This window comes from Saimiri boliviensis, chromosome 7, assembly GCF_048565385.1.
Source record: "Saimiri boliviensis isolate mSaiBol1 chromosome 7, mSaiBol1.pri, whole genome shotgun sequence".
Classification (NCBI taxonomy): domain Eukaryota; kingdom Metazoa; phylum Chordata; class Mammalia; order Primates; family Cebidae; genus Saimiri; species Saimiri boliviensis.
In genome coordinates, this window is record NC_133455.1 from 16,943,248 (window position 1) to 16,969,650 (window position 26,403).

Here is a 26,403-nt window from a genome sequence, read left to right on the forward strand (position 1 = left end):
GAGGATACAACCTTGAAACAAAACAGACAGATCTTTATCTTCATTAAGCTTACACTGTAATTGGGGATGGAGTGAGGAGACAGACAGTAAATATGTGTAAATATTAAGTGCGTTAGGTGGCGGTAAATGCTCTGGAAGAAAATTAAGGAGAGGGAGTGTGTTTATGCTCACTGTATACAAATTTTTCTTTTTGATAATTTTATCCTAGATGAGTTATAAAAAGAAAGTGTATTCTTAAAATTGTTTTAAAGGTTCTGTCTGCCTTTGGAAACTATATTAGCTGGCATTTATCTATTTATCCAGCAAAAATTTTTGTTTTTTTTAGATGGAGTTTTGGTCTTTTCACCCAGGCTGGAGTGCAGTGGCACAGTCTCGGCTCACTGCAGTCTCTGCCTCCCCAGTTCAAGCAACTCTCCTGCCTCAGCCTCCCAAATAGCTGGGATTATAGGTGCACACCATCATGCCTGGCTAATTTTTGTATTTTTAGTAGAGACAGTGTTTCACCGTGTTGGCCAGGCTGGCCTCAAACTCCTGACCTCTGGTGATCTGCCCGCCTTGGTCTCCCAAAGTGCTGGCATTGTAGGCATGAGGCAACCATGCACAGCCTATCCAGCAAATATTTAAAGCATTCTCAGCAAGTATATTGCTAATACCTTTTGCTAGGTACTATATTAAACAAAAAAGATAAAAGACGTGTTCTCTACCCTTGAGTTTAAAATCAGATTGGGAAGATATTTTTTAAAATGATACGGTAACTATAGGAGGGTCATTTATCCTTTCTCTTAAATCAAGGTAAATGTAACAAAACATTTTAAAAGCTTTGATGTTAGGTGACAAAACATTTCAGTAGTCAACTGGGATCACTTGGTAGGGTTAAAATACTGACCCCTGCAAGGCGGTATTTTCTCTAGGGAATGTGATATCCTTCTTTGAAAAAAAAAAAAAAAAAAAAAAAAAAAAAGAATCTGCATTATAATGTACTGTTCTCTGCTGAGTGTAATTTAGCAAACCTACCAAGTTTTCATCAACCATCTTTAAATTGGCTTGTGTTTTATCTTTTAGTTTATGTAACAGTAAGATATAGGACACTGTATAAAGTTTACTTTTTTCAAAACTTGAAATGTTGGATTTGGAATAGTTAAGATTTGAGAAGCATGCTCTGTGATGTTCTTGATTCAGGCGTTTGCTTAGCAGTGTGGGGGCCTGGCATGTAAATAAAAGCTCAGTGTCTCATCTGTAGTCCAGTCTCTTCATGACCACTTTTGTTAAAACAAAGGTGGTAATCATTGTGGATTGAGAGGATCCAGAAATATGTTTCAGCTCTGTTAGGTTTCGTGGTGTCTTTCATTCACCAAATGTGCAAATCACCCTGAATTTCAGCAGTTACTAGTCAGATAGGCACTTAAGGGTGGTTTGATTTGAAATCAATCACTTTTTTCTTTTCTTTCTTCTTAAATACTAAAGAAAACATCAAATTCAGAAATTTTAGTTATCTCAAAATACCTTGAACTTTAGTAGCTTAGAATGATTTGTTAAGCAAAATAAAACAAAAAATGCTGCAGAATAAAGTGTTCACACCTTTTACTGCCAGTCACTAATATTTGCTTAGAATTTTCTGGTTGGTCAATATATTGCAGATATTTTTTGAGGAATTATGACTTGACCAAGGTCAGATGTGTGTTAATTGAGCTTCCCCAGATTTGTCCTGATGGCCAGAAACCAGTCTGTGGGAAAGCAGCAGCAGCTTAATTTACCACCCACCTTACTGAATCTTAAAAATCTAGAGCTAGATGGAACCCGTAAAAAGACTGTAGCTTTGTGAGCATTCCAGCTTGGCCTGTGCTTCACTTGCAGAAAAGAACACTGAGCGAGAATTCCAGGGATCACCCGGGAGGTCTTCAGTTCTTTCACTTTCTTTACAGCTTCAATGTTATTACTATCCTTCCCTGTCCTGTATCCTAGTCTCTGTACCTAACAACAACAAACCGTGATAAGTAAGAAGTCCTTGAAAATCATTGAAATTACAATTTTTTTCCTTCTAAGGCTAGGCTTTAAAATCTGAAGAATAGAGCTATGCTTTATAAAATTTATTTTATAGAGTAATTAGATCATTTTAGATTTTAACAAATACAGAATTTAAATAATGGGTTTTAAAAATTTATGTTAGGCCGGGTGAGGTGGCTCATGCCTTTAATCCACTTTGGGAGGCCAAGGCGGGCAGATCACCTGAAGTCAGGAGTTCCAAGAACAGCCTGGCCAGCATGATGAAACCTTTTCTCTACTAAAAATACAAAAATGAACTGGGCGTGGTGGCAGGTGCCTGTAATCCCAGTTACCCGGGAGGCGGAGGCAGGAGAATCTCTTGAACCTGAGGGGTGGAGGTTGCAGTGAGCTGAGATTGCACCATTTCACTCTAGCCTGGTCAACAAGAGCGAAACTCTGTCTCAAAAACAAAATTGTGTCTGTATAAAGGTATAAAAGTCACAAGCATTTTTTGAGTTCTTAACTATTTTGAAGGTACAATGCTGTATTTTTTAGACAAGTTTATTTAAGTTGTCTATATTCTCAGAAATACCATAGTCTGGATGGAAGCAAGATAGCACTGGGTACAGTCTGTTTCTTACAATATAAGACTATACTGGAAAGCTTGTTAATAGATTCCAACACCTGTTTCCCTGGGATTTTAATGTCATTTCGGGTACTTCATACTTTTTACCCAGCATTCACATCCTCTGTATTTCTGAAATCCCTTGAGTTTTCAAAAGCCCATACTTTGGTCAGAGTTTTCTATTTCTAGCTAATTTGTTTTTGTTATCTTTGTGGCCTTGAGAAAAATTACATAATTCCTCTTACTTGATTTCTGTATCTATAAAATGGAGATTATGTTTATCTACCTCATAAGAGTAGTATGGAGGTGAATTATGTGATTGGAACATAAATTATCACTGAGTAATTGATAGCTGCTGCCATTGTTGTCCTCATCTTTATCATACCACCACCACTACTTCTGTTATCATCATATCATCATCCATCTTAATGACAAGACGGATGCACAGAATAGCTAACAATGTCAAGCAGCGGGTGTCTATGCCATTCCTATGCCATAGACACTATCTGGGAGTTTAGAGATGCTCCACATTTGGGCTGCAGTGGCCTGAGATGTTCATACAGGGAAATTGTACTTGAATTAGACTTTGAAGAATGAAATGGATTTAGCCATGTAAAGACAAAGTTGGAGGGAGAAGACTATTCCTTGAAACACAGAATTATTTCAAAATAACTTAATTTTTGACTTTTAAATTTTTACTAATGATTTACCTCAACTGTCTTCTGTTTATGTTAACATAAAATAATTGGCATGGTTCAGCTAGGATCTCAAGTGTATTCAAGAAAATCCAATGTTCATGAAAATGTGCATGTAATATGTGTTATATGTGTAATATGTTGTGAAGGTCACCAATTTATATTCACTCTTATTAGTGAAAACGTTTTATTATATTATGACTTCAGAGACTTTTGGATACCACTGTGCTTCTAGCTCTATGATTATAAAACTGAAACGGTTTTATAGGTTAAATACAATCAAAACTGTATAACTGATAAAAATACAGATTAAGAGCATAATGTTACATGCCACCTGATGTTTACTTGAATGCAGGTTTCTGTTCATAGCAAACATTTTGTACTGTCTTCTTAGAAACAAATCTTTAAATTTTGGCTTACCTATTCTTCCGTGGATGGTGTGATGATCACATTTCTCCTCTTTTTGGTTTGTGCTCTTTTCTCATTAGCCTGTGAGTGGGAACTATACATACATATACAGGCATCGAGACGATACGATGTTACTCATTTATGAGATCATTCTGATGAACACAAATAAGCATGAATTTTAAGCTTAAGTATTTTCTAGAGCCCAAATTTGAGAAACACTGATTATTTGCATGGTAGATATGAAGGGACCATAGCACTTAGTTCAGAGCGAGTGTTCTTCTGAATGAGGTTGAAAATGCCTGGCTTTTCTAACCTAGCCGTAGAGATTATGTGGTGTGACTTTCACCCTACTTCTTTGTTTAAGCAACCGTAAATCCTGTTTTTCAGCGGAAAGAAATACAGGCCCTACCTCTCAATGGAAGAGCGTTAGAACATTTGGCCTCTTGTTTTAAAACTGCCGTATTATCTTAAGTGGCATATGAATCCTACTTCCGTTGACCTTCCATCATGTATTGTCTCTACTACATTTAATATGGGTTTGAATTATTTTGTATAAGTAAAATTATTCCTCTCTGCTTCTCTCAACTAAAATGAAAGTTTTATGAAAAACTGTTCACGGCTGAATTTTCAGCCCCTAGAATAATGCCTAAGATATCCATTCACTTGCTGAATGGATAAATAGATGACTTAAAATTTAGCCACATAACCAGTTTGCATCAGTGCTGAGACTATCCTAGTACCCTATTATATGTTATGAGGGTTCTCATAAAAATTTTCATATTAATATGTAATATAAATGGTAAATTCAGCATTTCATTTCACTGAATCTGTATCTTTGTTCATAATGTGTTTACTAAAATGAAATCAGGTGCATTTGAAATTTAGTTCTATTCTCAATATACTACTTCTGCCTTAAAGATTTGTCATCCAACAATAATCATCCAGATTATGTTATTGCAAAACTCTAGTGTGAAGTGCTGTAATTTTGTTTTTGTGAATGAATGAATCTGCTCTGCCTGGGACAGTGGTTCGATTGGATGTGTATCATCTAATATCAAAACTCAGTAGCAAAAAAACCAGTTTATTTTATTGTGCTTATGGACTCTTGTCAGTCAGAACTTAGGACAGGGCACAGTAGGGACCAGTAGTTTTTGCTCCAAGATGTCTGAGGGCTCCACTGGAAAGACTCCAAGACTGGAGTCTTTGAATCAGGCTGGGGCCTCATTGCCTCTGGAGGTGTTTTTATTCACATAGCTGGTGGTTCCTGCTGGCTTTTGGCTGGGATGTCAGCTGAGACAGTTGGCCAGAAGAACCACATGTGGCCACTCCATGTGGACTAGGTTTCCACACAGCAGGGTGGTTACACTCCAAAAGTGATCTTGCTGGGTCAGGATGTGGAGACTGTTGGTTTCTTATTCTCTGGACTTGGAGATGAACGTACAGTCACTTTGGCCATATTTTGTTTGTTGAGGCAGTTACAAAGAGCCACCCAGATCCAGGGCATGGGGTGTTGATCCTACCACTTGATAGGAAGAGTGATCGTGTCACGCTGTAAGAAAAGGCATGTAATATGGGATATATTGTGAGCTGTCTTTGGAAAACACTGTTTGTCAGACTGGGTGAACTGTAGCCCCAGGACCTGTCTGCCTATATCTAGGGACCTCACATTAGTTACCATGGTCCTCCAGCCCATTAAGACCAGTTTCTGAGCAGAGCCAAGAATTACAGTACCAGCCTGGTCCACCGTCATGCTAGATTTAGCTCTTCTTCAGGCACAGGCAGTTTTAGATTGTTAGGAATTCCTGTTTCTTACTTAGATTGAGCCTTTACATTAAGAATCCTACAGTTAGACGAAAACTCAGTGTTGGAGTTTTAGGCAATGTTGACTGGCAGGGAAAATGTTACAAGATAAAGTACTATGTTTTGTGGATACAGCTTGGAAATTTTAAAGGCAGGTCTGCTCACATACTTAAAAAAGAGGCAGAGATGTAGGAAGGAGGAGAAAACGAACTGCGGAAATTGGTTCTCATTTTGTTGAATAGTGCTGTTGGCTTTTACTAGTTGGGGATAATTGTGGCCGTTCACTCATGTTCCTTCTATTGAATGATCAAGTATTCCTCTCTTTATGCCTGGTGTTACCAGTAGTAAATCAGACTAACAGTTTTCAAATATTACTAGTTTTAAATTTTTCTTAAGAAGAGAATTGCAACTGTGCAGCAAGTGATGTTTAATTCCCTACAGTTAGTCTGTTCCCTCCCTCCCTCCCTGCCTCCCTCCTTCCCTTCACCTCGCTTTGTTACCCAGGCTGGAGTTGAGTGGCGCCATCTCGGCTCACTGCAACCTCTGCCTGCTGGGTTCAAGCAATCCTCCAGTCTCAGCCTCCCGAGTAACTGGGATTACAGGTGTGCACACTACCATGCCCAGCTGTTTTGTGTTTTTAGTAGAGACAGGATTTCACCATGTTGGCCAGGCTGGTCTCAAACTGCTGACCTTGAAATCCACCCACCTTGGCCTCCTAGAGTGCTAGGATTACAGGTGTGAACCACTGCCCTGGCCTGTTTTTTCCCTTTCTTTTTACCTTGTAGCTCAGGATTAGCATGTAAGTGAAATTGCAAGGAAAAAAAAAAAAAGCAGGAAGAGAAAAAAAAATCAAATTTCCACGTGGAAGTAGCATACTTAGTTTTAGCGTAGGACATTTACTTCAAATGCTATGTTTTGGGGTATCCTAAAATGATATTTTAAAAGAGATTTTGTGCTTTAGACTTAGAGAATAGTATTACAGTAGAGTTGCTACAAAAATGACAAACTAATCCTCTGCCCAGCAATTTGAGTACCTGTTGCAGATTCCAGTGATGTGCCAGTAGAATAATGTGGCATTATTTAATTTGGTACTGATATTTTTTCTTTTTCTTTCTTTCTTTCCTTTTTTTTTTTTTTTGAGATGCAGTCTCACTCTGCCACCCAGGTTGGAGTGCAGTGGTGTGATCTGGGCTCATGGCAGCCTTCCAGGCTCAAGTGATCCTCCCATCTTGGCCTCCTGAATAGCTGAGACTACAGGCATGTGCCACCACTCCTGGCTAATATTTTATTTTTATTTTTGGTAGAGGCAAGGTTTTGCCATGTTGCCTAGGCTGGTCTTGAACTCCTGAGCTCAAACGATCTGTCTGTCTCGGCCTCCCAAAGTGTTGGGATTACAGGTGTGAACCACCGTGCCCAGCCTTGTTATTGATATTTCTAAAATGTGTTTGTAATGGGATTTTGAATCACGCACACACACACACACACACACGCACACACACGCACACACGTAAAGGTTCTTTTTTAACCAGAACCTAAAACCTAGAGAGTTTCACTGTAGTATCTGTTAAAGTTGAAAGTTGTGTGCGTTGCACCCAACATAATGCAGAGTTTATTTGATGAGGATTTGTGAAGAAAGTACCTTTAGTATCAGTTGTACACAGTGTTGCGGCAGAGCTATGATTTTTTCCTGTTTTGCAAAGAGAAGTAAGCATACTTCTTATGCTGGTTAATGGAAGTTGCCTTTGCAATTTGCTGTGCAACCTGGTGAACAGTTTGTGTGCTGAGTCTTTATATAGCCTTTCCTCTGTTTAGTATTATAATATGTGCTTAGCTGGCACATACAATATGGATTATGTTTGATTATTTTGTGTATAATTTCCATAAATAAACAATCCCCTTTCCTTATCATCCCTCCCTTCCCTCCAAAATAAGCATTAGAATTGAATGAGTGGAACTTTAGACTGTTCTTCTCCAGTAGTTCTCAATAGGAGTGATTTTTTTTTTCTTCCCGGAGGACATTTGGCAACGGTTAGAGCCATTTTTTGGTTGTTATAACTTCCAATTGCAAAGCCTGAAAACCAAGCCCACAATGTATACTTTTTAAATATACATACATTTTTCTAAGTTAACCTGCTTAGAAAACTTCAGTAAAACATACACTGTTCAAAGGGTTTTCAAGTGTTTAAGTGAAAAAGTCACTTTGAATATAAGATATACTTGTTTCTTCCCGTTTATTTTTCTATTAGTTCTTAGCTTGCCCAGTAAGGTTTTTTTTTTTTTTTTTAAATGGTTTTTAGATACTTGTAGAGAGCTTATATTGCACAAAAATCCGCATATATTCAACACCTACAGACTGTTAGAGGACTGCATGCAGCTACTTACTGAATGCTGGTATTGCTTGCATTGTCTGTTGTAGAACTTCTGTAGTCACTAAATTATCAGTCCCCATACAGTACATCACAGGAAGTTGGCAGATACAATGATCCATCTGTTATCACACCCATCAAGTGCATTGGCTCAGAGGGAAAAGGCTGCAGATTGGAGCTCAGTGTGTGAGAGAAGTGAGATTCCAAGATGCTTATCATTCTTTCCAGAAAGTCCTTTCTGGCCTTTTGACAAGCCTGACTTGCTCATTTCTAAAACAGCTTTTCAGTTTATGATATCGTTACCTTTTCATTAATATTTTTGGAAAAACTGGACCAGGTTATCAGAGATACTTACTTTTCAGAGAATGAGGTTTTAGAGTATCAGCTTATCTTTCCCCCTCCTGGCGGGTGGCTGTGGGGAATTCTTGGTCAGATTGTCATAGAAAATGAGCAGTGGAAAATTGAAACTGTACAATCTGGAGAGTTTTATTTTTAAAATAGTTGTTCTTAACCTGAACCAAAGTAAAGCAAGAATAAAACATTTTTATGTTGTTCCAGTGTGGCCAAGAATTTTTTTTCTTAAGTATGATCACTTTCAAAGAAGGAGAGTGTGATTTTCATAGTTAATAAAAAATGTTTAGGCAGTTTTTTTGTGAGTTTAAGAAACCTATTGGTTTCCTGGAAAGTCATGAATGTTTATGATATCAAGGGTCTCTTCTAGAGTCTCTGTGATCTTTTAGACAAAAGCATTGATACTGTTCTTTGGCACTTTGAAGTTCTGGTGACTACTGTGGAGGTAAATGGGTATGTGCTGATCATTTCTCCTCTCTCTCTCTCTCTCTCTCTCTCTCTCTGAGACAGAGTCTTGCTCTGTTGCCCAGGCTCAACTGCAATGGTGTGATCTTAGCTTACTGCAACCTCCACCTCCCAGTTTCAAGCGATTCTTCTGCCTCAGCCTTCCAAGTAGCCGGGACTACAGGCGTGCCCGGCTAATTCTGGTATTTTTAGTAGAGATGCAGTTTCACCCTGTTAGTCAGGCTGGTTTCGAACTCCTGACCTGGTGATCCACCCACCTCAGCCTCCCAAAGTGCTGGGATTACAGGCATGAGCCACCGCGCCCATCCTGTGCTGATCATTTCTATCTTGTGAATAGTCTTATTTATACAGAATTGCTCCCTTGGCAAGGCATAATGTCTGGTTTGGGTGGGCAAAAATCCACTTCCAAATTACTGTCTGTGTATTATATGTCTTTGATTTAATTTAGGATTCACCTCCAAAAGGGCAGAATGGCTGGAGAAAAAATAAACAGGACGGTGTATGACTAATTGAAAGTTAAAAAGAAACTTGCTTTTTCCAGACTGAGGGATACAAAATGAATGTGAATAGTGAATAGTTGCCTAGCTGATTTAAAAGATCCATTGTATTTCAGTTTCTCCTCTCTTCACCTTCATTTTAATAACTCTTCTGAAAATGGGATTTTTAGTAATCTGCCTCGGAGTATAATATTTGGGTTATCCTCAAATAGATGAAATAAGTATTTTCACTGTTCTTGGTTAAGTTGAGAATTTACAATGGATGCACATATGTCTAAGTTGTACTCTGTGTGTGTGTGTGTGTGTGTGTGTATGTGTGTATGTGTGTGTGTGTGTGTATGTATGTATAGACAGAGTCTCACTCTGTTGCCTAGGCTGGAGTGCAGTGGCAAAGTCGTGGCTCACTGCGTCCTCCGCCTCCGAGGTTCATGCAGTTTACCTGCCTCAGCCTCCTCAGTAGCTGGGACTCCAGGTGCATGCCGCCACACCTGGATAATTTTTGTAATTTTAGCGGAGATGGGTCTTCACCGTGTTGGCCAGGCTGGTCTTGAACACCTGACCTCCTGTTCCGTCTGCCTTGGCCTCCAAAGTACCGTGATTAAAGGCATGAGCCACCAGACCTGGCCTTAAGTTATACCTTGTTAAAACAATTCTGTTTTAAAAATTGGTGAGAAAGAATCAACAAAAATTTGGTGTATGAATAAGCCAGAGATACTTGAGAATAATTATGTAGAAGCTGATTTTTTAGGAAGAAGAAAATATGAAATTGCTAAAACTTCCATAAAAATGCTTCTACCCCATTTTCCTTTCTTTTTTTTTTAAATTATGATTCGCCTCATTCCCCAAGGGAAAGATTCCTGGACCTTTGTAGATGTCACTTGTAAGTACTACAGGGACCTTAGCTCGTTGTACCTAATAGAATGGAACATGGAACACATATATCCTATTCTTGTTTACATGCACTTACATCAACATGTAAATATGAATATCATATCACTCCATAATTGTGTAACTTTGTTATTTCAGATATGATGACCACAACTAATAGGACGTCGTAAATTCATAGTGATTAAGAGCGTTCATCTATAATAATAGCTTATAGAGTTGATAAGTAGAATGAATTATGCATAGGAAAGTGAATGAAGAATTAACAATGCTATTTCTAGATGTTTCTTATTGGGACAGAAGTTTTATTATAATTTAAAATTGCCCAATTTTAAAACATTAAACTCTTAGGAGACCCACTTCATGACAGTAACTACTTTAAATTGTGAGTTTATTGAAGTATTTTAATTTATTTTCTGTTTTTTTTTTTTTTTCCCCCTCCCTCAAGAATAGTCTTCATTGGTCACTCTAATACTGCTAATTATCAAGGGTTCAAGTAAGAGCTTTAAATCGTCAGCAGGAAGAAAAGCTAAGCCTTTTATAAAAGTGTCTTTTCCGCTATTTTGCATAGTATGGACATACTTAGAATCGTATTAGGTTGCATTTTGTTCCACTTTGAATGTTTTTCTCAGGGTCACAATGTTTTTCTCTGTGGAAGGTTCTTTGCAGTATAGTAAGCACACATGGATTGACATTGCCCTTGTTCATACAGTGCTGACATTCCTTTTGGTGGGTGAGAAGACGAAGTAGTAAATGAGTAATTTCTTACAGTTGTCTCCTGTAAGCAGTAGATGAGAAAGTGACTGACTGGGACAGGGCTACTTTTACGTAAGAGGGTCAGGTAGGGAATGCTTCTTGGAGGAGACAGCCAGATACAGGAAGAGGAAGGGCAGAGGTTTTGAGCTTACTTTGTTGGAAAAAAGGCCAGTGCTGTTGAAACGGGTACACAGAGGGAGGTGAAAGAGGTAGATAGAGGTGAGATAAAGGTAGAATATTGTAGGCCATGATAAGGAGCTTATTAAATAGATTATTAATTCCATGAGAAGCCATTAAAATAAGGTTTTAAGTGGAAGGATGCTGCCATGTGACGTAAGGTTTGAAAAGATTACTTTGGCTCTCATGGAGAATGGACTTAAGGTGCCTTGAGTGAAAGCAGGGAGACTAGTTTAAAAAGCTTTGCTTCTTCGTGAAGCTGGATTATAAAAGAAATGTTACTATATCTTCTGTTCAAACAGCATCTGTTTTATGTTTGCTGCGTTTCTTCTTTAGGTTATTTTCTTTATTACCTGGACTGCTGAGTCATTCTGAGTGGGAAATACTGCCTTCGAATATGTGTATATTTTAGTTAGAATATTAACTGTTATTAACTATTTAATGGACTACATAGGGGTACTTATATTTAAAATTTAGTGTAAAAAGTTTGGGTAAAGATTTATAGTAATTATAATTTTTTGTTTATTCTATTACAGCTATCTAAACACACATCTTAAAAGTTGAGGTGATTTATATATACAGTTGAATTTTTAACCTCATATTATCTCATGTGTATTTTTTGTTTTTGAGCCGGATTTCCAAAGAAGTTTTAAAATTGTGAATTATAACAAATAGAAAATTGCATACAAAATAAATGAATTATTATATAACAGCTATATACCTCCCAAGAAATATTACAGGCAACCAAAAATCTTTCTGATAGTTCCATCAATGTGAAAACTGTCTTTCAAAGTGGTAAAATAACATTTTATTGTTATACTTTATAATAGCTGGTATTTAAACTATGGAAGGAATAATTAATATAATCAAACACCAGTTGACAAAGTATTGACAGCCTGTGTTTCAAAAGATAAGTTGTAAGTCAATTATTTGGAAAATACATTTTTTTTAAACCTATGAAATATCTATTCTGAATGGTGGATAGATTCTAAGGCCTGCCTATCAAAAGTTTACTTGCTCTGTAATGCTTAACTTTAGTGTTGGTTTTGGTCTTGGGTTTTGTAACTAGAAGGGGTAGATTGATTAGGACTTCACTTTATAAACATTTAAAATCCTCAGAATCTGTCTGCGAGGGCTTTCCCACATTCTAGTGCAGCTGGTTAGAATTACGCAATTTGAGCTGGAAAGAATCTCAAAGAAAGTGTAGATAACTACAAAAGAAGCAACAGAGCCAGCAGGGTGTTAGCATTGCCCAGTGGCTCAGGCTTTTTGGGTTTTTGGTTTGATTTATTCTTTCAGCTTTTCCAGTAGTTTGCAAATTATATACTCTTCGCAAACTCTTTATATTTATTTATAATATCTTTTCAAGTGAACTTTCTGTAGAACTTCATAAATTATAATGGCTAAAACTACATACAACTGGATAAAACTGCAGCCGTACTGGTTGAGATTGGAGATGGAAAGGGCCAGAGGGATTTACTGGGGCTCTTGTATGGGACTCCAGTACTCCAGGGACCACAGGAGGAAAACACTGCACTGTATTATGGGAGCTGCCCAGGCCTGCCCTGCTGCACACTGTGCCCTATCCAAAACTGCTGTGTCACTTAACTTTTCAACCAAAATGCCATTCTAGCCAAATTTTGAAAGAACATAGAATTGAACTCATTCACACCACTGTGACTGTGTAAAACTGATCTTCATTTCCTAAAGTACTTGCAGTTTTCATATTGACTCGTTAATGCAAAGGAATCTTGCAGTGTTGAAACACCTACATTAAGTAAAAATATTGGCAGTGTTGGTGTATTTCAGTCATTGGTAAATTTTTTGCTTATGAGTTGGAAACTTCTTGACTTACTAAGTTTTGAATAATGACAACTTTTTCTTGGATATGTTTTAATAAAAGTTTTGAGAAATTTTTATTGCTTTCCAATAGGTTGTTTTCGCATTCAAAAACAAATTAATTTCGAAGACATGAGGAGAGAATTGTACATTCTGTTTTTAAAACTTGAGAATAACAATATTGGATTCTATTAAGAGCCAGATTAGGGTAATGGAAATTCATATGGAATACCATAGTTGTTTATGAAAGTAAAATGCTCTAATAACTAAGAATACATTTAAACTGAATTTTTTTCTTTTCCTTTCAATGTTATCCAATGAAATTTTTTTAAATAAAAATTTTTAATGTGTGATGACATGTTTTATATTAATGATTAATTTCGTGTTTTCCAAAAAGAAGACAAGCAGTGAAAGTATGTAGAAGTAATTTGATTAGTTTTGGGGGAGTCATATCCAGTATAGAAAGCCAAAAGAAGAGAGAAAGACATGGGTTGATCACTGTCAGTGGAGGTAGATGTTATTTTCTGTAATAAGACTCATTGATTCCAGATGATGAAAATTTTAAGCTTTTGTCATTCTAAAATTGTGTGAGACACACAGAAATTCTCAAAGTACACTATGTTAAGTGCACATTAGAGTGCAGTGGTCCATTTATAGACACACTAGAGTTAGGCTACACGTTTTCCAGTTTCTAACCTGCTGTGGTAGCACAGGTCAGAAAACTCTAAAGTCTTGCTTTTTAAAAGTGCTCAAGCATTTGCTGTTTTACAAAATTTGTTTGTTGTATGTACAGAACCGTTTGTATTGATCGATTGATTGACTGATTGATTGATTGATAGATTGGGATGGGATCACACTATAGTGCCCAGGCTGGCCTTGAATTTCCGGGTTTATGTGTCCTCCCGCCTCAGCAGCCTGAATAGGTGGGAATATGGGCTCCTAACACATTGCCTGGTTACATAATTATTTTTCAAAAGCTGTTACAGTTTCCACAGTTTTGTGAACCAAACCAGACCTTTTCTATTATTTGCTTATTTTTGTTTCTTTTCTGTCTTAACAAATTTTCACATGTGCAAATTGTTTCATTTTGTAGCACATTCTTAATGTAAAACTCAATAGTGTTATGGAAAGCTTTAAAAAGAGACTATTTTTTAATTGCTTAATTTTACAGAATCTGCTAACTTCGAAAAAGTATTTTCCAATATTTTGGTTTAAGTATGATCTTTCAATTCACGACAGTGTTTTTTTTCCTGTGAAATACCAAACTCTCTGTAAACTACAACCCAGCAACACACATGTGTAAACCAACAAAAGATTGCATTTGTGTATGTGGAAAGGTGGTTCACTTTTTGAAATTCCTTAAGAAAATTGACTTTATATGTTGTCAGTATAATGTGGCTTATGTTTTTTTTCTAATTTGAAATAGGGCTTTTTTTTTTTTTTAATTATAGACCAAATAGGGTTTCAGCATAAATTAGGGCTTTTATAGTTACAGTTCAAACCTTCACCAGGTGCAGCAGTTGCTGGGTGTTAAGTGAAATGATAGACTGATCTAATTATTCTGTATTTTTGTCTTTAATCAAAATTACATTTTAAAAGCTGTGTTACAGTAGAAAGCAGTTTTTCTTCTGTCTTGGAGTAGCATTTTATATAAAGGAAAACAAATTATTTGTAGTAAAACTGGATAACAAAGCAAAGAGAACAAATTATTTTGTAGTAAGATAATGGAAAAAAAGGATTACTACTGTTGAATTTTCTTGTCCTGTGGTGAAAGAAGTGGAAAGAAGGTAGATCAATAATAATTATGGTTTCAGTGACAAAAATATTTTGTAATTTCTGCCTGCAAAGAATTGGATTTATAGAATGAATTCCCTTAAGGGTAACTTCCGTAATATTTGACATTTTGTCAAGCTGAAATAAAAGCCAAGGTACCCATCAGGTTTCAAGGAGATGGCACTGAGTTTGGTCTAAAGAAACCTTTGTGCACCAAGTCTTCACAGTAGTCAGCTCCTCTGTTTCTCTATTTCTCTCTCTCTGCAGATATTATTTTTGCTACATTTGCTATTTTAACCTGTCAGTTAAAAAATAATTACTATGTCAGTATGGCTGGCAGCTCATATAGGAAAAATATGCTGTCTCTTAATCAAAGGTGATTACAGTTTTTCCCTGTCTATAAACGTGCATGTTGTGTAACGAGAATGCATTAGTCTCAGCCTGATGTACGAAATGAAAGGCAGTAAGAAGCAGCATCATTGTTATCACTCCAGGCGTGTCTAATGAATCGTGTTTCCATGTTCTCTCGGTCACGCCGTAGAGTGCCCTCAGCCAGGGCTAAGCCTCCTGTAAAATGCTCTTTAAGATTATTGTAGCAAGAACAGAAATGCTGGATGACTAGGGGTGGGGAGAGAATGCCAACGAGACAGCTGCATTTCAAACAGTTACAGCTGCAAGGATTACTCACAGTAATAGCAGTGACAGACAACTGTTTGAGCTTTAGTGTAAAAGGCAATTTGGGGACTTGCCCTGTCAGAATTTTAGTAGCAAGATTGTGTGTGTGCGTACGTGTGTGTGTGTGTGTGTGTTTCAAGTCAGTTTGTGTCTGAAGAATGGAAGGAAATATTTTAAATTTTTACTGCTCAATTGTGCCAGTATTGAAATCAATAGTTGCCATTTTTATTAATATCATTGCCCTAGAGGAAGTTTTAAAAATGTTTGTAGCATTGATGAATTTAAATATATATGTTCTAACTGAATCACATGCTGCTTTTCTGTCTCAAAATTTGTCTTGTGATGATTCCTGTTTTAAAAATGTTGGTCTTCCTTGTAATTTCTGACTTATAGTCTTGTTTAATATAGTAGCCTTATTTTAAAAATTTATTTTAAAATGTAAGCTTATTAAAGTAACGCCTGTCATGAAATCTGAAAAATACTCAAAGAAGTAAAAGAGAAAATAAGCATTATTCTAGCAAAGATAATTGTTAATTTTAATCCTTCTAGACCCTTGTTTATGCATTCTAGAGCATATTAAGAGCATAGTTTTAAAGATTAAAAATGGTAATCATTTTTTAAAATGTTTGAAATAAGTACCAAATGGGGACAAATTTGGTTTTGAGAAGTCAGTAACAGCCACTGTGCAAGATTTTTTTTTTCCAATGTTTTCTGTAGCAGTTATCTTTTGAAGGCCTTGTACAGTTTATTTAGAAATTTAGTTTTATGGTTTTCTTCAATTTAAAGTTTGCTGGCTTTACAGGGAGTCTTGTGATCCGTTGAAATGCTAACTTGGGTCGTGTCTCAACTGCTTCATTGCTGTGTAGAAACTGTCATTAAAATTCTGGTTATCCTGCAATTGACAGAGAGCCCATGCTGATTCCTTAGGAAGATACTATACTGTTAAAATTTTGAATCGCAATTGTGCTTCTGTTTGCCAGATATTATCAATATTTGTAATTACTTAAGTTTGCAAATAGGTTGAAAAAAATGGAATGTTTTGCTATTTATCTTCTACCTATGATTCTTATTTGTTTGATGAATTGACATCGGGAAGATTACAATCCATTTTCAACATAGATTTATTAAGTGATACACTGAATGTTTTATACTCATGAGCAATTCGAGAAATCAGAACTCTAAATAGGATGAAGTTGATATAAGTAATAAGTCCATTAGTTATTAATGACTTCAAATATAGATTCTACGAGGCAACTGATGGCAGCATAAATTTATCAATCAGTGGTGTTGTAGTGTTGTAAGTCATTGGATTTTTTTTATGGGTGAAGTGCTATAATTCAGAATCAGTGTAGCATTGTGCTCCTTTGTTACTTAATTTCTTTGGTAAGTCAGTTTTGAGAAGGCAGATACTTCAAAAATATTTTATTTATCTTGGTATTCCTTTATTTGTTGCAATTAGATTAAATGGATACATATTTTCTTGTTGTAATATTTGGTTAGTGTAGTTTTTAGTAAGTAGATTTAATAATTTCAGAAGATTAAATGGATACATATTTTCTTGTTGTAATATTTGGTTAGTGTAGTTTTTAGTAAGTAGATTTAATAATTTCAGAAGATTTTTTTTTAACACTACAGTGCATTTTATATGTTTAAGGTAGAAATTGAAAACAAAGGCAGGGGCCAAATGATGAATCTTGGATTCAGAGCTGTGCTGTCTTTAGCAATTAGTTACTGAAATCTAACTGGGAAACTGTCCTTGTTTCATGTGCCTTCCTTTACTTGTATTTCTGAAGTTTTGAGCAAAATTTGATTTTCAGCAATTTTAATGGCTGAATAAGGAGTGCCATCCCTGAAAGTGCCCCTCCCCCACCTCCAGTATTTGCAGTGGCCAATGCCTATGCTGAACTCAATGTTCTGGATAATAGGTTTCATTAGTTTTGATGCCTGAGGTAAAAAAGCAGTAGGTGGGAGTAAGAAGTGTTTTTGATGTCTAGACGTTCATTTCAGCTGTTGCTGCAATATGATACATTAAAAGGAAATATGTATCATAGCTCAGAGGAAATATGTATTCTTTGAAAGCAATTCTACTTTTAAACTGTGTAAGGCCGGGTGACCTGAATTCTAAAAGCATGAGCTTGAATTTCTTCTAGGTTTCACAATCTTTATGCTCCTCCCTACCCTATTCCATTCTCCCTTCTCCAATTTTTTTCCCCTTCAAGTAAAGTATGTCAGTTTCATTTATGGAATTGGAAGGGATATCTTTCCAAGATCTCTGCTGGGAAACACAAAATCATTGAAGTATATGCTGCTTTGATATTTTGCCATATTGACTTTTTTTCCCCTGAACCTTTTATATGTGTTTTCTTTCAAATAAGCTTATTAATTCAAGGAGCCATGTTTTGTGAAGTTGAAAGAACTTACATTACAATTGGTGAGGATTTTGAAAGATTATTTGAGCACTAAACAATAATTACTGCTATCTAAAAATTTTCCTTTATAAACACTGTCTTTTCTGTTAAAAATATTTATATAGTACTTTTGCAGTTTAAATATTTGATTATGAGGATAACTATAGTAAAAAAGGTTGTATAACAGCAATTTAAACATATTCTGATGATAGCTTTTATTATTTAAGTGAGATAACTTTTGTGCCAAAATAGGTTTTCTTTGTAAATAAGCAGCTGTAGTAGTACTTAGTTTTAGTTTTCAATCTGGCTGTAATAGACAAAATAACAGCAGGAGAATGTTTTAATTTAGAAATTTCTTGTTTTGATTGACTGTTGCCACTCATTTATTTTACATGCATTTTCAGTCTCTTGCTTCTTTCTCTTTCGAGACCAACAAAATTTTAGGAAAATTCTCCCATTATACATAATTAGACTTATAAACATAGTTTATAAAGACAATCTTATTGCTACTTTATATTCTTAAGGTATCATAAACATTTAAGTTGAAACTGGAAAAACGAAAGGAATTAGAAAGGCTTTTTTTCATGCTTTTTATTTTTTTCTTTTGGAATGGAGGCAGCATGCCACCGAGCGATTGTAGGTTTTATAAAGATAGGGACTTCTTACAGACTTTTTGGCAGCTGTTCTTCTCCATCCACCTTGAAAGGGAGAATGCATTTCATTTGTAGAAATGTAGGCTAACTGCTCTGTTCCTCGTATGTATTTTCCCCTGAAGAAAATCTTTCTGTGTGTGTGTGTGTGTGTGTGTGTGTGTGTGTGTGTGTGTGTGTTTGTGTGTGTGAGAGAAAGAAGAATGAGAGAGAAATTATTTAAAAAAGCTAAAATGTGGTTTTGTCTGACTCAGCCTTTGAAAAATTTACATGTAACTAGAACACATTAATTTTGGGTCCAAATTTTGGAACCAAAGGGAAATTTAACTTCAGTGTTATTTGCTTAACACTAAGTGTTGTATAGTGGAAAGAGCATGGGTATCAGGGTCAGAACATTTGGATTTGAATCCCATATGTACCACTAATCCTCTTAAGTACATGTGAGGAAATTTTAGATTGGTGCTAATTTCAGTGAAATTTTGAAATATACATAGTTAAGTCAACTCTGTGCATGTTTATGAATGTCCAAGAAGTTCTAGTCACAGCAGCTATGAAAATAAATTGCTTCCACTTGAGGAATTAGTTAATGGATTAATATATTTTATTATTCATAACAGTAGGTATAAAAACATTTGATCCCTTTATGCTGCTGACTATAGCTCAGTTTGACTGCAGATTTTTAAGACTTGTTAGTTACATGACTTCGGACAAGTATATGTGTGTGTGTGTATTTTTTTTTTTCTTTTTTAAAGAAGAGGTCTTTCTTTCTTGACTAGGCTGCAGTACAGTGGCATGTCATCATAGCTTACTGCATCCTCAAACTCTTTGACTTGAGTGATCCTTTTGCCTCAGCCTCCCAGGAAGCTAGGAGTACAGGCCTGTGCTACTACATCCAGCTAATTTTTAAAGTTTTTTTTAGAGGTGGAGTCTTGCAATCCTACCACTTGGCCTTGCAGAGTGGTAGGATTACAAGTGTAAGGCACTATGCCCAGTCTTCTTAAGATTAAGTGTTAATTTTCTCATCTATAAAATGGAGATTAGAATAAACTGTATTCATCAGAGGTCTTAGCTTCAAAAAAAGAAAAGGATTTGATTAAAAGAATATCGGGTGTCCACAGAACTATTTGGCATTTTTACAGTCAGCAGTGCAGAAGTAGTTCAGTGAAAAAGCTACTGCTAGCTACCACCAAGCACTAGATGCTATGTTACCTCTACTGCTTTAGCACCAAAAACTTGATCTTGAAGATTCTGTTTCTAGAGCTGTCAGAAAGATATCTCCATTGACTTTCTTTTTGTCCCTGGATTCAGAGTCAAAGGTGTGGACCAGGAGCATCTGGTAGGGGTTAGGATATGTTTCCTTGTTTATTACTGTAGGAGAGGATGGAAAAGAGAGAATCAGCATTTTTAGCTTCCATTAGGGGAGATAATATTTGCCCCCAACCAGGACTGTTAATGATACAGGAAATGGACAATTCCCAGTGATAAGAAGCCCAATGCTAAGTCAAAAAAGTGAGTGCCAGATGTCTGTTACTCTGTCCCATAGTGGTGTGGTGAGTTGTCTCCCCACCTCCCCATTTATATGTGGTGCTTAATTCAAACCTTGGCACATAAAATAAAATAAGAATGATCATTTTCTGGATAGAAAACCAACCTTAACTATATGTTACTTAATTGTTAATTGAAAATCTAAGACATTTTATGCCTAGTAGCTGTTCTGCAAAGTATTGAAAATAGTTTTTGTCTCCCAGTGGTTTGCACATATCTGTGTTAGCTTTTTGAGAGCATTCCTAGTTCCCCGCCTGGTGCTTTACACATAACACGGTAAAGAACTATTGGCTAGTTAATGTTGATCAAATTATCTGTTATTAGATTCCAAGCATGCCTTTGCAGATTTAACTTGTTTTGAAATTTTAGAGATTCAGTGAAACATGTGTTGCTCTTATATTTCTGGAAAACCCTGATCATGAGGTATTAGATGAGAAAAAAAGGATGGTCTGATTTATATTCTATTAGACAAATGTATTTGTTAGTGTCAGTAAATTAAAAGGATCAGCAAATTAATGTATTATCCTTAAATTCATAGCCTAAATTGATAGTATTTATTAGTGTGGTTATTGGCTTAGGATAAATTTTTTATGATAAATTGATTACTCTTGAATCTTTAGTATGTAATGTTTAGTACAATATGTTAAGACATAGGAAATTTAAGTCCAAACATGGTCTACTTTTATAATTACCTCTACTGATTTATATTTAAATTTTGTTTGTTAACTTATAATTTATAAATTTGTATTGTTTTCTGAGTTTTAGTATACTTTACTTAGACAAGGGCCTAAGGTAGTATGATTGGTTTTATTTTGTGAGGACTGCAGATTTATAACCAATTGGTCAGAAGCTTTGGGGGCCTGGACTGGCTGGCTCCTGGCATCTGAAGTGGGGACAGTGGGGTTGAGGACTAAGCCCTCAACGTGTTTGAGGGCTTATATTTTATATTATTTTGTATTCGTTTTATATTAACTTAGTGCCTAAACTTTATATTAATTTATGTTATATATAGAATATAAAGGAACAGATGAGAATGACCATATAATTATTTTTCAAAATAATTTTTAGCAGTTTAAAAATAAAAGTATTGACTGGGTGCATTGACTCATGACTGTAATCCCAGCAGTTTGGGAGTTGGAGGCAGAAGGATCACTTGAGCTCAGGGGTTCAAGAGTAGCCTGGGCAACATGGTGAGACCCCATCTCTACAAAAAATAAAATATTAACTGGGCAGGGTGGCCTATACCTATAACTAACTCCCAGCCAGTTGGGAGAGTGAGGTAGGAGGATTGCTGAGCCTGGGAGGTCGAGGCTGCAGTGAGCTGTGATCATGTCATTGCACTCTAGCCTGGATGACAGAGCTAGACTTTGTCTCAAAAAAACAAAAAACAAAAAACAAAAAAACTTAAGATGTTTATATATTGTTACATTTGCATTATATACAGTATTTGATATGAAGTAAAGAATGTAACTGTGGTACATTGGGCTCTTGAAAGAAGTACTTCAGTCTGAATTTCCTTGTTAATTACTCAGACTTTTTTTTTTTTTTTTGCTTTTAATACTTCATGAATGGAGGTCAATCACGTAAATGTCATATCTTTTGGATTAAAAAATGTTTTTTGTATATAAATTTAGAGTACGAGTCCTTTTGATTAAATTTTGTTCTCATTTTCAACACTAAGAAAAATAAAGACGTTAATATTAGCATATTCTTGATGGCTTGAGTCCAGAAACTTGGACCAATAGTAAAATGAGTTTTTATAAGTTAAACAGTAAAAGATTGTGAGTGAAGTTTACCATATTTAGTAAATAATTTTTCTGCAGGTTTGCACAAATGTGTGCAAGTATGTAACTATCACTATAATCAAGATACAGAGTGGGTCTGTCACCCCTCAAATTTCCTTTGTCCCTTTGGTATCAAACTATCTCACCACCTCCATACCTGGAAACCATTGAGAAGTTTACAGTACCAAATTTGCCTTTGCAAGAATGTCGTATGAATGAATCATACAGCATATAGTCTTTTGAGTATGGCTTCTTTTTACTTTGCATAATGAGATTCATTCATATTTTTGCTTTTATCAGAAGTTTCTTTTTATTTGTGATTAGTAGCCTACTGTATAGGTATTTCATTGTTTGTCCCACTGTTGAGAAACATTTGGATGGTTTCCAGTTTTTGGTGTTTACAAATACAACTCCTGTAAACATTTGCTATAGTTTTTCATGTGAACATAAATTATTTTACTTCAGTGTATACCTAGGAGGATGTAAGGAAGAAACAAACTTTTTTCTCCTACTGTACTCTCACAACACAAAACACTTCTTGACCAAACATTGCAGAGGTGGAGAGGGGGTGTTTCTCCTACACCAAGTAATAATCAGTTCTGCAGGGGATGCCAGCTGGGTTTCCTCTAATTCAGTTCAATTCTGACACTGTCTACCTGGAGATAGCATCACATCTTAAAGGCTGTGGGCTTAGTCCCACAGGACTGTCCCCACTTTAGATGCCAGGAGCCAATCTAGGCCTCCAAAGCTTCTGACCAATTGGCTATGAATCTCGGGTTACCACAACCTCCTCCTTGGGTTGCGTTAATTTGCCAGAATGACTCACAGATCTCGGGGGAAACTTCACTATGTTTACTGGTTTATTATAAAGGATACAGAGGACAGCTAAGGCATGTAGGAAGGACAGGAGCGTCCATGCCTTCTCTTGAGTGTGCCACTGTGGGAAATGGGTTTATAACGTCCGGAAAAATCTGCACGTGGACAGTGGATCACTTAGCAAGGCTAGTTTACTTCCTGGAGGAAGGGTGCAACTGGCTGACAGTCTTGGCAGGAGAGCACACCTGAACAAAAGGAGACAGGGAGATTTATAACTTTCATGACCTGATGCATTCGCTCTTCTGCTGTGTCCAGTTTCCATTGGCTAGACGGGACCTCACATTCTATGCTTGGCCCAATTCGCCAAAAACTTGGAAATTTCCTGAATAGATAAGGAGAAAGAAGACAAGGAAGAAGACAAGGAAGGAGAGGAAGCCAGTCAGGAGGTGGTCAGGAGGGTTTCCAAATAAGGAATGGCATGCACCAGGGTTTGGAGCTAGCCCAGTTCTGTTGAGACATGTTGGAGCGAGTCAAGGTAGCTGATTTAAGATGTAGCTGATTTAGAGAATACATATATGTGGTTATGTGTTTATGCTAATAGTGGTTAATGGCTGTAGAGCAAGAGATTGTAACTCCTTCTTATAATGGAGTCTAAGATACAAACTTTAAAGAACTTTCCCATCTTTCGCAGCTACCCTTCAAGAACCTCCATGTGTCCAGTTATTTGGAGGCTCTCAGAACTCAGTCTTTTTGGATTTTTATGAAAGCTTCATTATATAATCATGTAGGCTTGATTCATTAATCCATTGTCCATTGTCCATTGTTGATCAACTCGACCTTTAGCCCTTCTCCCTAGAGGTCAGGGTGGATGAGGATTGGGGAATAGGGGGCCGAGACTGAAAGTTGTAACCCTCTGGTCACAAGGTTATTTCCCTGCTAATCAGCCTTCATCCTGAGGCTGTCTAGACCACCGGTAATTTCTTTAGCTGTTAGTGTACAAAAGACATTCTTAGCACTCTAGAGATTTCAAGGATTTTAGGAGCTCTATGTCAGGAACAGGAGCTATATGCCAGGAAAGAGGATCAAATATATGTTTCACAATATTACAAAGGGATATTGCTGGGCTGTATGGTAACTGTGTGTTTAACTTTACAAAATATTGCCAAGGGCAACTTTTCCGGAGTGGCGGTGCTGTTTCTGCATTCCCACTAGCAGTATATGACAGTTCTGGCTACTCTGTTTTATATGCTAATCAGCACATAGCATTGTCAGATTTTCTTTTAAGCCATTTTAATGGATAATGATATCTCATTGTGATTTTAAATTACATTTCCTTAATGACTAATGAGGTTTTGAGCACTTTTTCTTATACTTATTTGCCATTCATCTAGAGTCTTATTTGGTGAACCGTCTGTTCAAATCTTTTGCCCATTTAAAAAGTTTTTTTTTGTAGTTGAGTTTTGAGATTGGAAAAAAAGAAGTAACGTATTCTGAATTAAAGTCCTTGTCAGATGTGTGATTTGTAACTGTTTATTCCCCATCTGTAGTGCGTCTTTTCCATAGCTTAACATAACATTCCCATATTTTCTGAAGAGCCGAAGTTCTTCATTTTGATGAAACACCATTTATCAGTTTTTCTTTTATGAATCATGCTTTTGGTGTCATATCTAAGAAATCTTTGCCTACCCTAAGCTCTCAAAATTTTATCTCCTGTGTATTTTTGGAAATGTCAGATTTAGGTTTTGCGTTCAGGTCTGTGATCTCATTTGATTTTCTTTTTCTGTATGCGTTTGAGGTTCTTTTTCTTTTCTTCCTTTACTGAATTGACTGAATTGCCTTGGCACCTTTGTTGCATTAAAACAAAAAGAATTTGTGACTCAATTTCTGAACTCAATTCTGTTGCTGTGTGTCCTTTCTATAGTATTGTGCTGTCTTGCTTGCTCTACCCTAATTCATAGTAAACCTAGAACTCAGTTGATATAAGTACTTCCATATTTTTCTTTTACCACATTGTTTTGGTGGTTCTAGTTCCTTTGCCTTTTCATATAAATATATAGAGTTTTTCAGCTCATCTATTTCTGTAAAACATCCTGCAGGGATTTTAATTGGAATTGAGTTGATTCTATAGATTGGTTTGAGAAGAATTGTTATCTTAACCATTTTTCCAATTTGTGGTCAATTTATCTTTTTTACTTCTTTCTTTAGCATTGTAGTTTCAGTGTATTTTGTAATATTTATATGCAAGTGTAAATGGGGTTTGGTGCTACTGTAAATGGTACTTTAAAAATTTCAGTTTCTAATTATTTATTTCTTGCTATAGAAATATGATCATTTGTGTCTTTTGACCTTGTATTCAGTGATTGGATAAACTCAGTTTTAGTTCTAGTAGATTTTTTTCTGTTGGTTCTTTAGGATTTTCTAATAGACAGTCCTGTCATATGTAAATAGAGACAATTATTTCTTCCATTCCAATTTGTATGTCCATTATTTCTTTTTCCTTCCCTATTGTACCGTGTGAAACTCAGGTATAACGTGGAATAGGAGTGGTGAGAGCAGACATTCTTACCCTTCGGTCTTTTGCCACTAAGTATGATGTTAATTGTAGGTTTTGGTTAATTACTCTCTAGTTTTTTTTTGTTTGAAGAAAAATAGTCTATCCTAGGATCTATTTTAAAATTGTAAAATCGGGATAAAATTTTAATGGTACATTAAAATTTTGTCAGCCACACAGCAATTGTCGTGAAGTTGGCATTGCTTGTGCATGCTCATTAATTGTTTAGTGTTCCACAGTCCATGCCTGGAGAGCTGTAACACCTCAGTTTTTCAGTTGACAAAGTATTTGAGAATGATTTGAGGGAGTTTGTTGTTTGTGAACTTTACTTTGACATTCTCTGACAAGGTCAAGGTAACACCCACACTAAAACTTGCAAAATGATATCATGAGGAAAGAATTAGATGTGAATATGAGATATTAAGACAGGTAACCTGGTTTCTTCACTAAGTAAACTGCATATTTTAAAAAAAGGAAATGAGTTGTACTTGATCAAAGAAGACCGAAGAAATAATTGGCAGACCTTGCTTAGAATGTGATTTGATGCACACTAAAGTATTTAGGAGTGGAATTTGCCATAAAGTTTTTCAAAATAAACAAAAAGAAAGGGTGGTTGCAGCAAGAGACATAACATTAATAATTTGGCTTAGGAATTTACTGGGACATGTTATTCTATTTTCTCCTCCCTTCTTTCTCTTCCCTCTCCCTCTTCCCCCTCTTTCTTCCTCCCTTTCCACCCCTCCCCGCCTCCTCCCCTTCTCCCTCTCTACTTCCCTCCCTCCCTCCTGCTCTCCCTCCTCGTCCTCCTTTTTTCTTTTTTTGAGACAGGCTTTCACTCTGTCACCCAGGCTGGAGTGCAGTGGTGGCATGATCATGGCTCACTGCAGCCTTGACCCTGCCGGGCTCAAGCAGTGCTCCCGCCTCAGCCTCCAGAGTAGTTGGGACAACAGGTGTGTACCACCATACCTGACTAATATTTTTATTTATTCATTCATTCATTTATCCATTTATTTATTTATTTATTTATTTATTTATTTATTTATTTATTTATTTATTGAGATGGAGTCTTACTCTGTAGCTAGGCTGGAGTGCAGTAATGTGATCTCAGCTCAATGCAGTCTTTGCCTCCTGGGTTCAAGCGATTCTCCTGCCTTAGCCTCCCGAGTAGCTGGGACTACAGGCATGTGCCACCATGTCCAGCTAATTTTTCTATTTTTAGTAGAGATGGGGTTTCACCTTGTTGACTAGGCTGGTCTTGATTTCTTGACCTCGTCATCTGCCCACCTCGGCCTTCCAAAGTGCTGGGATTACAGGCGTGAGCTATTTTAAATTTTTTATTTTTTATTATTTTTTT

General features: G+C 36.3%; 1 protein-coding gene across 3 annotated transcripts in view; it reads left to right on the plus strand.

The window, feature by feature from the left end:
• MED13L (mediator complex subunit 13L) overlaps nt 1-26,403 on the plus strand; it is a 303,530-nt gene that overhangs the window by 128,595 nt on the left and 148,532 nt on the right. The window contains exon 1 of one of the 3 annotated variants that reach the window (XM_074402189.1): nt 1-25,999. This exon is cut by the window's left edge and continues 35,104 nt beyond it. The exons of the other annotated variants lie outside the window; for them this stretch is intronic. The gene's annotated coding sequence lies outside the window, so the exon portion shown is untranslated. The remainder of the gene's footprint in view (nt 26,000-26,403) is intronic. 3 annotated transcript variants of the gene reach the window in all.